Below are 17,442 nucleotides of genomic sequence, written 5' to 3' on the forward strand. Positions count from 1 at the left end.
GAGGACTGGTGTTACATTCTACTAAATATTTCAAATGTATTAATCCAACTATATTTATATATATATATATATATATATATATATATATATATATATATATATATATATATATATATATATATATATATATATATATTTATATATCTATATATCATTCCAAAAGCTAGTGCATACACACCAGCGACACCTCTTCCTGGCCGCTCTATGACGGTGGTCCACGACTCCTACAGTTGTCATAATATAGGTTGATACATTTTATATCAATAGTTGCTTTATTTTTTATATTTTATATTATTTGTTTTTCTTTTTAAATGTATTTTAATATTTATAGTATTTTTTGTAAATGTATTTTGGGGATTTTTCAATTTTTAATATTTTATTTATTGTGTACAATAATTAATATGTTTATTCTTATTCAATTGTTTATATTTGTTATGATATTATTGTCTATGTATTTTATATATACTATGTGTATGAAACTCTGTGAATTCACGAGTCACTCACATGCAGAATGAATATCTAAAGATTTAATACAGGTGCTCCAGCCTGTGCCACGATTTTCGCCCCCACAACCTTGATCACGCATGGGAAATCAGGAATACCGAATCATTTATACACATACATCAAGTGCTTGACAAAGTGGTAAACATGAACGGAGGACTGGTGTTACATTCTACTAAATATTTCAAATGTATTAATCCAACTATATTTATATATATATATATATATATATATATATATATATATATATATATATATATATATATATATATATATATATATATATATATATATATATATATATATATATATATATATATTTATATATCTATATATCATTCCAAAAGCTAGTGCATACACACCAGCGACACCTCTTCCTGGCCGCTCTATGACGGTGGTCCACGACGAGGCAGGCATTCTCAATCAATCCAACCCAAAGCTGTTTCGCGTTATCCACAATACAGCAGCCATGGACACATTGTGTCCGTGGCTGCTGTATTGTGGATAATGCGAAACAGCTTTGGGTTGGATATATATATATATATATATTGTTGCACTATACAAATATATCGTTTTTTAATACATGAATACGAACATATATCTATGTGAGTGTTCATATAAGTATATATTTTTATATAGTATTAAATATTGATGGAATATATTTAATTAACATTTTATTAAATTTATATATTAACATATTTAACATTTACTACTTTAAACTCTATTTATATTTTTAAAAATCTATATTTTTGTACTGACCATTATAGGTATAGGAGCACAATATCGTGGCATATTTTTGTCAACTAAATTGTTTACCACAATATTGTGGCAGTGATCTGGTACAGGGACATTTTTCAGAAGTTGTTCTGATTGAAGTAAGGATTTGCATCGATATAAGGCTTAGGGTTAAAACTATGCTAGATTTTAGTGTTGCCTAATGGTTTGAGTCACAGTATCTGAAGATGTGAGTGATGGTATAAGAAGAAATCAAAGGAGAGGTGTAACACAGCAGCTCGAATGGGAGGTGTGCCCCAGTAAATGCCTGAAACAACAAGTGTAAGCATTTGTAGCATGTGTGACTGTGGATACACATACCACTGCCATTTAGTGTTGGGCTCAGACATTTGCAAGTTGTTTTTCTTCCAAAAAGGTTCTCAAGTCACAAGATGTGGTGGGATCTCTCCTTTTGGTGTACATTGAGCAATGGTATCAACTAAATGTAAGATTGTATTTTCCACCATCAGGGTCAGATGTATACCAACTGGGCTTCAGGATTGTTGTGTTTTGAACACATTTTGTATGTCCCGTTCAGTCTCTTATGGATCACCGCGAGTCATGAAAGCTCAAGTCTTTTTATCTCTGCATTGCCTGAAGACACCAAAGAACACCGTGGTCATTGTCCCAGTTACCATGGCCTAACAGCCCTCAAAAGGCAAATGATATCTCCAGCCATCCTTTGCCGGAGAATGCTGCATGGGTGATGAAACAGATACCTTTTCAAAATTACCCCCGCTGCAATTCAAACATTCCTGTGGGCTGATGACCACAAAGGGCCCGATTCACAGAACTAACTTAAGACAAAATCCTAAACTTACTACCATTTTGGTATTCACAGAAGACACTTACACGTTGATGAGTAAGTGCCTTCTGTGAATACCAAAATGAGTAACTTACCCATTTTGAGTAACTTACTCATGTTGGTATTCATTGAAGGCACTTACTCGTGAATGCCAAAATGAGTATGTGCCTTTTGTGAATACCAAAATGATAGTAAGTTTAGGATTTTGCCTTAAGTTAGTTCTGTGGATCGGAGCCGATGTGTGTAACTTGCATCTGTTCCCCAAACACAAAAAGGCCTACTGTGCATCGTTCCTCATCTTCGGATTCCAAATGACATGATGGTATTGGTCGGAGTAATGCTGGAGAAAGTACCAACAGAGCTCCACCAAGACCCATGACATCTTTGTGGAGGAAGATTTCCTGACACCAAAGAACAAGAAGAGGCAAACCCATCTTGTCGCTGTGCAACCGACACCCAGTACAGAGACAGTGTCTTCCAGTGAGTCCAATAATGAGGAAATGGAGGACTTCGAGCTGACGCCAAAGGCTAGTGGCCCGCAAATCACAACTACGCCTAGGGTCATGAGTACGCCATTGGCCCACACCACCAAGACAGAACCTCAAAAGAAGTCCCATGCAGAAATAGAGCACCTCTCCCATGAGAGATGGGCATCAAGCTCTGAGCACAGAGACACAGAAAAGGCAAGCCAAGGGAACTCGCCAGCTGATAGCTCCAGTTGGTTCCTGCAAAAAGCTTTGGAACAGGGCAAGCCTCTACCGAAGTATTCCGACCCCCATCAGCCATCAAGCCCGAGCCACATTAAGGAAAATAAACACCATCAATCTCCAAAGACTCCATCTATGCCTGAGCATAAGACTCCAGCAGCACTAAAGCCTTCCTCGAAAACCAAGCCAAAGCAGAACCCAAAGCCTAGGCCTATGTGGACTCCTGGAGCCAAGGACCCCAAGGCCTTGATACTCAAGAAACTTCAACAACAACACAATGCCAGGCAAAAGCACATATTCAGTCACCCTGTTACTGAAAAGACCTCAGTAAAGTAACCTCCAAAGGCATCTCCAGAACTTCTTCCTCAATAGAGAAGACTGTCCTTAGAAGGGGAGACTTCCAACTAACCTTCCTCACTGGAGCTGACACTGAAAAATCAAAAGGACAGAATCATAAGACCTCTTCTGCTGCCACAAAGCCCACCTCTTTCTCCTCCACCACCGTTATGTCCTCTCACCACCACCCCCATACACACCATCCTCAATGCCTTCTCCAGAGTCAGCAGAGGGTCCCCTCTCTGATATTTGTACCCAGGCATTTCTTCGGCCCCCTCCACTATTATGATAAGCCATCAAGGCCAGGGTCTAATGATGATCTCCTGGACAACTATAATGTAGACCTCCTCACCCCCCAAGTGATTCAGAATTGGTACACTACCCAATATAAGGCATCCACAACACAACAGCCTTTCATGAAGTACTTAAAAGGGCTGAAGCCTTTCATAAGGTGGACATGAATGTCACCTAAGAGGAGAATACCTTCCTTGTGGAGACACTCTCCAAGTCAGAGCACACCATCTAATTTGTACCTATGTTGAAGGCCATGCTAAAATCTACTCCTGATAACTTTAGGGAACCTGTTAAGGCCAGGCTAGTGACCCAATAGGTTAAAAAGAAATTCCCCTAGGGACCCGGTGTACATAAAGGGACAGGTTTCTCCTGACTCTCTGGTGGCCCACAACGTCCACCAGTGTGCCTCTGTCCAGGCCACAAGCCATGCTTCTCCTTCATACAAGGAGAGCAAAAAGACTGATGCAGGGGGCAAGAGTAGCAGTCAGAGCAGCGACCTATTGGCAATTGGATAAGTCTGTGGCACTCTTGTGAAGTTATAATAGGAGTTAGTGGGAGGAAATGCAAGAACTTTATAAACATCTCCCAAAGAATTACAGAAAACAAGATGAGGAGAAAGCGTCTGAAAGCAAAGTTATCTAGAACACCAGCATGTACTATTCATTAGATGTTAGGGCAGAGGTCTTCAAACTTTTGGATGACGAGACCCCCCTGTCAACATTTACAGGCGTAAGGACCCCCCCGCTCCCCCCCGACAAAAATTTCTAAACCTCTAGGCAGGGCTACTGGAATTATGAGGCAGGTGAGAACCAAATTATGCGACAGGCTTGGCTAAATTGTGTGAGTAGAAAATGTAAATAATGTTCTGTGATGCTGCGTATTTTGGGATAGCATTGCTCTGTTATTTTGAATTGTTTTAAACACAGTAACACTGAGGAAAGATTTCACCCCATCAGTACCAGTTTATAACCAAAATACAGCAATTAACATCAGAAAGATGTCTAGTCCACCTTTGTGAAGGGCCTCCCACTCCGCAGGAATACGGGCCGCCACATTAGAAGCTCTCCTGGCCATGGCCGGGAGCAGCAAGGGTCCCTTCAAACCCTGGCGGTCTTGTGCAGAGTTAAGCAGTTTACCCATGCCCCTTTCCTCTCACCCCTTCCTTACATCGCTCTCTTCTCTCCTCTCCCAACCCCGGATCCCTCTCTCACATTGCAGGCAGATGGTTATTAGCCCCGGGACACCTTTTGGTAACAGTAGCGCAGTACAAATGTAAATAATAATAGGCAGAAGCAGGGGGTCCACTAGACCCGAACTTCGGTGGGGGGGGGGTTTGACACTCCCAGCCAGGGTTAGCCCTAGCACTGGTCACACACGGTGCAACAGTCTTTCCACCTTCTCCATGAAGTCCCTCACTACCACTTACCAAACAATACACCTCATCTCTCTATAGCACCTGTCTGACAAACTACTCATAGTTTACTCACACTCAGTTCTGTGATGTGAATGGTACATCTTCTTTGTACCAGGTACTTTAACCTTCTGCACTGTGTGGGTGAAAGAGTGCCCATGTGACTGTGCGGTAAGCAATGCAACTGTGTGAGAGTAGAGTAAAAGGAGTGACTACAGGGCGAGTGAGGTGCCCGTATGAATTTGGGTTTGGCTGTAAGTGCAGAGTGGGACGAATTAGTGCATGGTTAGTGATGGCCCTAGCACTGGTCACACACGGTGCAACAGTCTTTCCACCTTCTCCATGAAGTCCCTCACTACCACTCACCAAACCATACACCTCATCTCTCTATAGCACCTGTCTGACAAAATACTCATAGTTTACTCACACTCAGTTCTGTGATGTGAATGGTACATCTTCTTTGTACCAGGTACTTTAACCCTCTGCATTGTGTGGGTGAAAGAGTGCCCATGTGACTGTGCGGTAAGCAATGCAACTGTGTGAGAGTAGAGTAAAAGGAGTGACTACAGGGTGAGTGAGGTGCCCATATGAATTTGGGTTTGGCTGTAAGTGCAGAGTGGGACGAATTAGTGCATGGTTAGTGATGGCCCTAGCACTGGTCGCACACGGTGCAACAGTCTTTCCACCTTCTCCATGAATTCCCTCACTACCACTCACCAACAATACACCTCATCTCTCTATAGCACCTGTCTCACAAAATACTCATAGTTTACTCACACTCAGTTCTGTGATGTGAATTGTACATCTTCTGTGTACCAGGTACTTTAACCTTCTGCACTGTGTGGGTGACAAGAGTGCCCATGTGACTGCACGGAGAGCAATGCAACAGTGTGAGAGTAGAGTAAAACGAGTGACTAGAGGTTGAGTGAGGTGAGTTGAGTGAGGTGACCATCTGAATTTGGGTTCGGCTGTAAGTGCAGAGTGGGACGAATTAGTGCATGGTTAGTGATGGCCTTGTTTGAGTGAGCTACAGATTGAGCAGTCAGGGTGGGACAGGTGAGTGAAGTGTAACATGAGCGCAGGATGAGAAGTGTGCTCGTGTGACTGCAGGGTGAGATACATAGTGAACAATGCAAGCACATTTTTAGTGCAGAGTGATGAGTGCATCGTGATCAGTGTGAGTGCATTGTGATCACTGTGAGTGCATTATGATCACTGTGAGTGCAGGGTGAGGGGGTGAATGTTGTGAGTGCATGGTGATCAGTGTGAGTGCATTGTGATCAGTGTGAGTACAGGGTGAGCGTGTGATCAGTGTGAGTGCATGGTGATTGGTGTGAGTGCATTGTGATTGCTGAGAGTGCAGGGTGAGCGTGAAAGTGAAGGCGAGAATGAGAAGTGAGTTGTCTGAAAGCAGGGTGCATTCCCAGAAACTTGAAGTGTAGGGTTTAAGATATAAGTTAAACTATTGCTATAATGGCATTGATCAGGGATTGAGGGTGGAGGAAATAAATAATGTGCTGATCCTGCAACAAACTTCCAGTCTTATGATTAGGGTTACCAGCTCATTATTTTGATGGTCCAGAAATAAGCAGTCACCTAAAGCTGTATTTTTAGCACTTATCTGTGATACTTATAACAGCAAATATAAATAGAAAGCACTTTTAATTGTGTCACTTTTAATTGTGTACTAGGGCTGCCTCAATGATCCATGACTGAAAATTAAAGAGAACAAAGACAGAAAAGTCACATAACTAATTAATACATACTTTTTTATTTATAACTCTATTTAGTGTCAAAGAGCAGGCATTTTTCTTTTGGCAACCCAACTTTATATTCCTTTTCATTGAATGCATTCTCACACTGCAGCAGTAAGTGTAAAAATACAAATGTAAGGAATATGCAGAGTGGGGGCCCAGGGGGTACTGGAACCGTAAAAAACATTAAGTCTCTGTAACCAGTTTACAAAGGCATGTAAATATGCTAATGGTCTTTAAAGACCTGTGAAAAACTCGGGCGTGCCGGAGATAAGACTCCAGACCCAGCCGAGCCCCCAGCAGCTCGAGTTTCACTGCAGCAACCAGGGCTGAGACACAGGACGGGGGAAGAGGGGGGCTGAAGCCCTGGAGGCCCGGGCAGAATTGTGACTGTGAATGCGCGACCCCCTTCACACCACTCCACGGCCCCCCTGGGGGTCGCGCCCCACAGTTTGAAGACCCCTGTTTTAGGGACTATAGGGGCAATAATATTAGGATTATCCTCCGGTACCATTCTTTGTTCTGTATCTCCAGGTTTAAACCCAAAGTCCAGTAATTTCTTCTCAAACCTCTGTAAGACATGACACACATTTTCAGGCCGCAGGATGATGAAATGCTGGGGGAAAAAAAGAGAAAGAGAAAGCTAAATCCATGACCCCTCCAATCCACTCCTTAAATGGGCACCTTTTTCAAACAGCAATCCAGGAGAGAAGCAAATATAACCTAGCTTGAGCAACCACACTGCTACCAGCAGTAGAAGATGTCCTTCCACCAGCAGGCTGGGAGGGGCTACAGCAGAGGCTGCCACCTCCAAACAATGACTTGCCAAGCCTCATTTCCAATCATATGTTAACTGTCTGGAGACAATACGCAATTTCCTCTCTCTTTCTGAGGAAATCACATCTGACAAGTGGGTGCTGGCAGTGGTCCTACACCTTTATTGCCTCATACTATACACAGCCCCTCCCAGTATACCACTACATGCGCACACTCTAAGCAAAGAACACCTCACCCTTCACCTACCAAACAGCACAAGAAAGGACCAGAACATTGTACCCCCACAACATTAGAAGAGGGGTATCTACTCTCTCTACTTTCTGATCCCCATATGGATGACTCTCTCATGCTGATGCTCGGCCTCAGGCCTTTTGATCACTGCTTTGTATCAGAATATTTTTGCTTGACATCTCTGCAAGATGTCATCCCCTTCCTTCAACAGGGTGATTTCTTGATGGCGCTCGATCTCAAGAATCCCTGTTTCCACATACCCATCCACCCAGCTCTTCTACGCAACCTTTTCTTTGTGGTAGGTGGACAACACTACTATTTCAGAGTACTTCCCTTCAGAGTCAACACAGCTCCAAGGGTATATACAAAGTCCCCAGGAGTGGCAGCTTCCACATTTGTAGAGGGAGGGTAATCACATCTTCTCCTACCTCATTGACTGGCTGATCAAGAGCAGAAGCAAACTGCAGTGTCTAGTCCACCCACAAATAGTGGTGTCCCTGCTCCACAGAGGTTGGTTCACCTTAAATGCCACCAAATCACATCTACAACATCTGCCGATACAACCCTTTCTAGGTTCTATGTGGGACATGGTCACTGGAAACGTTTACCCAACCAGCAGAGAGTGGCGATCTTATAGCAGCTGTCACTTCTTTTTCAGCCCTCTCGCCAGGTCACAGTACTAAGAGTGATGTGCCTTTATGGGATGATGACCTTATGTATCGCTGCTGGCCCCCATGCAAGGCTTTACATGCACCCACCTAAAAGAGAATCTTGAAGCTCAAGGATCTCAAGCCGAGGCTCACTGTGAATATCTAGTGTTAGTTTCGATCAGTGCTCATCACTTTCTGGAGTGTTGGAATAACAACAATCTGTTATAAGGAACGTCTTTCACAGACCCCATAGTGCAGGTGAGCATTACCTCAGACGCTTCTGTTTTAGGATAGCATGTGCAGCTCTACAACATGAGTCTACAGGGAATGTGGTCCTGTCAACAGCAGGTTTGCCAAATCAACTCCCTGGAGCTGCTAGCATTTCACTTAGCTTGGAATGCCTTTTTACAAGTCATTCAGAGCAAAGTAACCATCATCAAAACAGACAATATGACTGCTATGTACTACTTACAGAAACAGGGCAGGACTCACTCCCCTAAATGGCTCATTTCTGCAAGGGTTTTAGAATAGGGCACTCCGCCACATTATTTGCCTCTTTGGGGAGCATCTTCCAGGGCTGGAAAGACTTTGAAGACTAGCTCAGCAGGCTTCATCAGCAAGTAGACACGTGGAAACTACTCCTGCAAGTCCTACATAGATACTTTTATTGTTGGATTCATCATTGGGACACCCCTAAAATAGGCCTGTTCACCAACCCAGAAAATGCAAAATACTCAAACATCACCTTAAGATACCCACACCCACAGTCCATTGCAATGCACTATGGATAAATTGGTCGGGGATATTTGCCTCTGCTATTCCACCTCTCCTACTGCTTCCGGAGATGGGGAGAAAACTGAGGCAAAAATCCCTGATACTCATTCTCGTAGCTCCAACCTGAGCCAGACAACCCTGGTAATCCAGTCTCCTGGAGATGTCTGTCATCCCTCACAAGAGAATCCTGCTCAGGCTGGACCTTCTGACACTGAAGGAAGGTTACGTCCGGATCCCCGACAGCTCACCCTTCAAATTGGCAACTGAGGGCCTAAAATTCAGGTACCTCAACCTTCTCAATCAATGCATGGTCATCTTATAGGCAATACGACAGACCGGGCTGTTGTGCGACAAAATGGAAAAGGTTTGCTCACCATTGCATTTCCTAAACCCTCGACCCTCTGAAGCTCACTGTACAGGACTTTATTGGATACCCCTTGCACTTATAGAAAGCAGGTCTCACCTAAACCACCATTTCCCTACACTTAGGTGCAATTGCAGCCTACGTGCAGAATAAGGAACACTAGTTCCTCTTTGGAATTCCATTTGTTAAGGCCTTCATGGAGGTTCTCAAGAGAGTTGCACTCCTTAGAGTGCCTTCTGCTCTCATGTGGAGTCTTATTGTAGTCCTCACCAGGCTCCAGGGACCATCTTTTGAACTTCTATATTCATGACCCTTCAGTTCCTTTCCCTGAAGGTGGCCTTACCTGTTTCAACCCCATTAGTGAACTGAACGCGCTCACTGTACAAGAGCTCTTCATACAGTTCCACAAAGGCAGAATATTTTTTTAGGCTAAGCCTAAGTTGCTCCCTAAGGTGGTTTCACCCTTCCATCTTGACCAAACCGGACAACTCTGTCTTTTTCATGCATCCATACCCGGATGCATAAAGGGCATTGCACATATTATATGTCAAAAGAACTCTACTGTATCACATTAACAGGTCCAAGCCTTTCCATGAATCTGATCAGCTCATTTTCCCTTTGTAAAACCTCATAAAGGGCATCTCATCTACAAAAAATGTATAGCTTGGTGGATAGTAAAATGCATCCAGACCTGCTACAAACAAGCTAAGAGTATTTTACTTGTTCAACCCACGGCTCACTCCACTCATAAAAAAGGAGTGACCATTTCATTAGCAGATATTTTTAAGGCATCCATTTGGTCAACACTACACACCTTTACCAAGATGTATTACTATGTGGACATCTTAGCCCGTTAAGATGCAATATTAGACCAAACAATGGGGTCGATTAGGATGGCGGACGGATTGCCCCCACCGGGCTGGCGGTAGCCAAGCCGGCCCGGCGGGGGCAATCCGTCGGCCATCCTCAATCAAATGACCCCCCGCCACATTAGGATGGCTGGGGGGTCCGCGGCAGAAGGGAAGACCGTCCGCCGCTTTTCTGCCACGGTCGCCTTGCGACTGTAGCGGAAAAGGTCTAATTTGGTGGCGGTGTCTATCAGACACCGCCAGCCATATTAGGATGGGCTTTGGGGAATGCCCTTTCGTGGCGGCAATGCCGCCACGTAAAGGTACACGGTCTTTGCTTTGGGGGCCCGTTGAGGGCCCCCAGGGTGAAGGGGTTGGGGGGGTACCTATGGTACCCCCCTGCGTTTCAAAGTACAACATGGCAGGCACCGCGCGGTGCTTGTCATGTTGTGCTTTGAAACGCACAACATGCATTTTTAGAAATGCTGTGGGTGTTGCTTTCAGCACCCCTCGCCGCAATGTCAAAAATGCGGGATGCACCCGCCACTGTGGCGGGTGCATCCTAATCCGACGCACGGGACCTCTGCCATTATGGCGGATGGTCCCTTGCCACGACAGGATGGCGGACGGACAAAGTCCGTCCGCCATCCTAATCGACCCCAATGTTAGGACCTTGTTTCAGACATCTGCATCATCCACACTATAGCCACCACTTCAAGATGGCTCTACTTTATAGTCTATGCTAAGAATGTGTATCTACCACCACACATGTTATTAATGTAAAATGCTACATGCAGTGCTGGAAAGTAGGAGTATCTCAGTGGATCCTAGTTCCAACAGCTATCTGGCCAATCCAGAGAAACATACTGAATTTGTCCCAGTGTAATTTTTCAACACTGGTATATAATTCGGCAGTGCCCGCATATTGTCTGCATTCCCTTCAGAGCAACAACCTGCAAGCAACAAAGGGGCTTTCTAATTTCAGACTCCAGCTGGGCCAAAAGCAAAGGCCTGATTTAAAGGGCCATCAGTAATCCTTGTGTTCATGTATCATTCTGCCTGGGAGCCATCTAGCACCTAAAGCCTAGACCCCAATACAATGGAAGGAAACAAAGGTGCACAGTTTCTTACCAATTCACATATACTGTATTGTTTTGTATGGCGCATTTATAGAGCGCACTGTAAGTAGAATGGTAACCTTGTGCTAATAATGCTACTGTCCAGGCAAAAAGACAGAGGTGGGAAAGAGAAGCAACAATGCGGAAGGAGCAGCTGTTGTTCTGGTCCATATTATTTAGGAAAAAGTCAGGTCTTGAGCGTGTTCCTAAACTTATACAGATCAGTCTGGGATCTTTATTGAGCTGGTAACATATTCCATGTCTACACGGCTTTAATTGAAAAAAAGCACTCTCCTTGACGCACCCTACTGAATCTATTTTCTTGAACAAGATTGGCTATAGCAGGGCATAGAGCCTTCCTGGAGAGTATTTGATCAGTTTGGTCTGCAACGGTTTTGAAATATTATTCTGGAGGGCTTTGAATACATACAAAGTGATTGAAAAAGGATCCTCTGTTTAATGGGCAACCAGTGAAGATCCCTAACAGCACCCGAAGCGGAGGAGTTCCATAATCTTTTTAATGTCAATATGGCTGTAGTAATCTGTCCAATTCTTAATTAAGTAATTAGGAGCTCCCAACGGAAGTTCATTGCAATAGTCCAGCCTGCTGTGCACTACACACCTGCCAATTAAAGATTTGGCCTGGGCATGTAACAGTGGAAAGAGCTTTCTGAGGCTCCAAAGAAGACCAAAGCAGACCCCAACTAATCCATTAACATGCTTTTCAAGTGAAAGATGTTCGTCCAGCGTTACACCAAGATCCGGACCTTCTCTGAGGCATCAAGAGGAGTCTCTGTGGACTGTGGCCAAAGGTTGGAGGGCAAGGGTACCGGCACTCTACCGAAGGCACAGCAAAGGAGCTCTGTTTTATCTCCATTTAGCTTCAGTGAATTTACACTCATCCAGTTTGAAATGTCTATTATGCAGATGTGAAAATTGCTGATCACATCAGACTGATTGTAGAGAGATAAAATAAGATGAGTGCCGTCTGCATAATTAATAACTGTGATCTTATAGGTTTTAATAAGATAAGCAAGATCAGTGGCTTAATATAGACATTAAGCAAAATAGCACTGAGTGCAGAGCCCTGTGGGACTCCATTTAGAGTAGTTCTGAAGCTAGAACAGAGAGGGGGCAAAGCCATGGCCTAGCAGCGATCTTGTAGGTAAGACTTTAGCCATTTTGACACAAGACCCCCAACTCCAACTGAGGTTAACCTGGAGAGTAATGTGTGGTGGTTCACTGTGTCAAAGGTTGCTGAGAGGTCGAGGATGACAAGCACCACTGACTGACCACTGTTGACCAACCTACGCATTTTGTCGGAGGCACAAAGTAAGGCGGTCTCAGTACTGTGGCCAGGTCTAAAGCCAAACTGCTTGTCCTCTAGCAAGGAGTGGTCGTCCAGATGGTGAGACAAGATTTTTTTAACTTGTCATAACAGAATCTTTATTGGAAATGGGAGGAGAAAAATTGATCTATACGTGGATTGTAGGGTCCGCTACGACTTTTTAGCGAGAGCCTAACTATAGCCTTTTCCCAGCACAAAGGCCCCATCCCAGATTCCAGGGGCTGTTAACATAGTTGTAATAGTGGGAGCGATAGTTCATCCTCCCATTTTTTCAATTGATTAGGAAGGAAAGGGTGTAAAGGGGATCCAGACCTAATTGATCTAAACAACATATTAAAAACTTCTATTGACATTAGATCGAGGCTATCCAACCTTACTGTAGAAAAGTTGGGGAGCTGTGATCTGTCATTCTGGGGCACTGTTGTAACACTGTTGAGAGGGGTAGAAAAAGAAGTTGAGATATTTTTGTTGGAAGAGTAAATCTCGAATTCCTGATAGGTACTTAAGAGAAACCATTAGAGGCAGGTTTTTAACTTACTTCAAATCCCTATGTAGGAAAAGTGCTTGCACTATAAGAAATGTATTTGTCTGCATGAGTATTCACAGAAATATTGATTTAAATGGCACCTACTTTTTGTATTTAATTATTTTATAGTGCTACTCATCTCTCTGGAGGGTTTCAAAGTGCTTTACATCACAGACAGAGGCCCAATGCATCATACAAGTGTGTAGATCAATGTTAAGGAAATGTTACATTAGAGATTGAGGGTTATAAGGTGTAAAAATCATGTATCATCCATACTTGTACACATTATATGTTATTAGTGAATGACCAGGAGAAACACAAAGTCAGGATATAAAACATAACACAGTGATTGCGGCAGTCTGTACTAACAAGACTTTATTACTTTCCAAAGGAACCGTTCTTTGCAATCTTAGAACAACAACTGACTGAGAAACAAAATGTATCTAAACCCATGACTTACAGTTTGCATGCAGCTCCTTGATGCCAACAAATGTATCACTCTGCTAGATTACAAGGCTTGCAACTTATGAACAGAAAATGACAAAATGATTTCAGCATCAAAAGCTGTAGCCCACTTACCTCTCTAAATAAAATGCCAATCTAATGTGGAGACACATTAACCCTCTATGCTACTTTAAGAGTCAAAACTGTGACTGGACAAAATACAGACCTCTCCCAGAACTGTGCCACCCACTAGTTATCTTACTGCTATTAAAATCCCTACAAAATTGTGGAACACACAATGGAGCCTCTTTGTCACCAATTAAGAAATTTAGAACAGATGTTTTTTTCACATATGTCCCGAATGCCAATTTCTGTGCAACAGATTGTTTTAAAATAAATGTATAATTCAACTGCCAGGCCCTGCTTTTCAAGCGCCACGCCTCGAGTGGAATAATTTTGTACTGCTGGGATGTATTCCTATTTAGGATACGTGCCATCTCCGTTGGGTTGTTTGAATTCATTCTTTCATGATCAGATATCATGGGCACCGCAAAAATATGTGATATGAAGCCATGGACCCATCTGGGAAGAGGATGTGTTTTAAGGGTTTGACCTATAATCTGGGGAACCAGGTTCGAGTCTCGACAATGACATCCTGTGATTGTGGGCAAATCAATTCATCTCCCCATGCCACACCCCGACGCCTGGAATGACACTTGTTGCCCCCCCGCCCTCTGGAACCCCCCCCCCCACAGACCATGCACGCAACCTCAGGATCATCCTGGACACAAAACTCAAAATAGACTGCCAGGTCAACGCCATCACCTCCTCCTGCTACCACACCCTCCGCCTACTCCACAAGACCTTCAAGTGAATATCCCTCGAACACAGGAAAACTGTCACTCACGACCTCATCAGTAGCAGACTGAATCAACATGAACCTCACACACAAACTCCAGAACGTCCAGAAAGCTACCGCTAGACTAGTCTTCTACCACCCACGCCACTGCCACATCAGCCAATACCTACGGACTCTACATTGGCTCCCCGTCGAGAAGAGAATCATGTTCAAGCTTCTCACCTACGCACACAAGGCCCTCCACAACGCCGGACCAGCTAACCTGAACCACTGCCTCGTGTTCCATGCTCCCCAGCGCTCTATCCACTCGGCCCAACTCTTCCTCGCAACGCTACCTCGAATGAAGAAAAGCAGAACAGGAGGGTGCTCCTTCTCCCTCCTCGCGGCCAAGGCATGGAACTCACTCCCTCTCCACCTCTGACAGAATGCTTCGCTCACCATGGGCCCGATGTAGGTCACCAATTACCGGTCGGTAACGGCCGATTTCGGCCGTTACCCACCGGTATTTGGGATTTGGCATGTAGGTAGGCTTAATTTACAGAATCGGTATATTTACCGATTCGGTAAATTTACCGATTCTGTAAAATACCGAATCAGTAAATTTACCGAATCGGTAAATACAGATGTAGGGGGCACTGAAAACAGTGCCACAGGCCATTACCGATTCGTTATTTACCATGTAATACTATTACATGGTAAATAACGAATTCCAGTGTACATGCACATCTGTGCATGTACACCTGTGCCATGTGGCACACAGACATGCCCTAAGGGCATGTATGTGTGTCACATGGCACACAAGCCAGAAACAGGGGTGCAACAGGGTGTCAAAGTGACACCCTGTCCCCCTTGTAAAATCGGTAATTTTACCGATTCGGTAATTACCGAATCGGTATTTGCTATTGAATCCTATGGGCTTCAAGGCCCATAGGAATCAATGGCAAATACTGATTCGGTAATTACCGAATCGGTAATTACTGAATCTTACCGATTCTGTATTTTTACCGAATTTTTTACCTACATAGCAATTACCGATTAGTAAATACCGAATCGGTAAAATTCGATATTTACCATTCGGTAATTTGCTATAACCTACATCTGGGCCCAAGTTCCTAAAGGAACTCAAGACCTGGCTCTTCGATGAAACTCAGTGAACCCACAGGAGTCTGCGGAACCCCACCTTGCCCCCCTCCTCCCTCAGCACCTTAAGACCCATTCCGGGTGAATAGCTTGCGCTCTACAAACTCCCTGGTTGATTGATCGATTGATTGATTGATTTAACAAAAATGAATGTGTCCTTGTGTAACACAACTGGGGCTCATGTAAAGCACTCCCATTCCTTCGGGTCAAGTTTGCGCTATATCAAACTCCCCAAAAAGATTGGTTATTTTGGGAACACCGTCTGATTTTCTTGTGTCAGTTGAAAATGGAGAAACCTGAAAAATAAATTCTTCTAAACCATTGAAGTAAAAGTTAAGATAAGGAATATCCATTCCGAAAGTTATTACCTTCAGGCTCATTTTGATGGCCTTGGTGTAGTACCTTGTAACCCTGCCCCCACATTCCTCGAAATTACTGATACTTGGGCATGGGTCTCTTGGCGGGAATGGAGATGGTGTTACAGGGCATTAAATATGGAGCTTAAAATTGGTCATTCTGTCCTAATTCCCCTGGTTATTTCTCATTTATACCTGTATGAACTACAGAGATTCTACCTTCTTTTAGTATATGGAGTCTACAGGTGAAATACAACAGACCCTTGTGGTTACAGAGGTATTTCTGATGGAGCTGGTTGCTTTTGTTACCTGTCACAGCGTAATTAAAAGGCCTCTCTTACTGAAAGCCTTTACGGATGACTGGAAGTAATCCTCCACGTTTATCTGTATAACGCCATGTCCTGAGTTACTTAACAAAACCACATTAGCCTCCTGTAAAGCAGTTTTCTGAGCTGTCTGACTGCATACATTCTTTTGAAAAGGGTGGGGAGAAGTTTGTCTCTGTTTATATTCAATGACTGTCTGTGCTGTACTTGGATATGACAGTATAAATGAGCAATAAACAATGCTTTTGTTTGAATACAACACAATATGGAGTAGCCCATCGTCTTTCCGCCACTCGTCTGTCTGCACAAAGCTGCTCCTGCCTGGTGGGAGAACAAAGCACTACACTTCCCAGAAGTCTCATTGGAGCCTCCCATTGGCGGGTGAGTTATATGAAATTGGAGAAGTGTAACGGGTGCGCACACCGCTTCCGTTAAAGCCCCTGAAGAGAAGCAGATGGAGCTTCGAAACGTGTCGGGCAGATCCATTACGGAGCGGCGTCTACGAGCGGATCCCCGTCCTCACCTACACATAAATAAAGCTGCTGCTCGCGTGCTACTCATAAGGTGGACAACCTTGGAGCGTGAATCTATATGCGGCAGTCCAGCCGCAGAGTATTCACCACCCCGTTAACGTGGGGGTCACGGCAGTGAAGTAGCAGCCGTACATGGGATCGAGGACAGGCCCACTCGTGGAGTCCATACAGGACTTGATTGTGTGCTTTCCGCACTACACTTCCCAGAAGTCTCATTGGAGCCTCCCATTGGCGGGTGAGTTATATGAAATTGGAGAAGTGTAACGGGTGCGCACACCGCTTCCGTTAAAGCCCCTGAAGAGAAGCAGATGGAGCTTCGAAACGCGTCGGGCAGATCCATTACGGAGCGGCGTCTACGAGCGGATCCCCATCCTCACCTACACATAAATAAAGCTGCTGCTCGCGTGCTACTCATAAGGTGGACAACCTTGGAGCGTGAATCTATATGCGGCAGTCCAGCCGCAGAGTATGCACCACCCCGTTAACGTGGGGGTCACGGCAGTGAAGTAGCAGCCGTACATGGGATCGAGGACGGGCCCACTCGTGGAGTCCATACAGGACTTGAT

General features: G+C 44.2%; 1 protein-coding gene across 1 annotated transcript in view; it reads right to left on the reverse strand.

Moving 5' to 3' along the window:
* MALL (mal, T cell differentiation protein like) overlaps window positions 1-17,442 on the reverse strand; it is a 70,900-nt gene that overhangs the window by 18,268 nt on the left and 35,190 nt on the right. The window lies entirely within an intron of this gene.

The sequence above is a fragment of the Lissotriton helveticus genome, chromosome 6 (assembly GCF_964261635.1).
Source record: "Lissotriton helveticus chromosome 6, aLisHel1.1, whole genome shotgun sequence".
Lineage (NCBI taxonomy): Eukaryota > Metazoa > Chordata > Amphibia > Caudata > Salamandridae > Lissotriton > Lissotriton helveticus.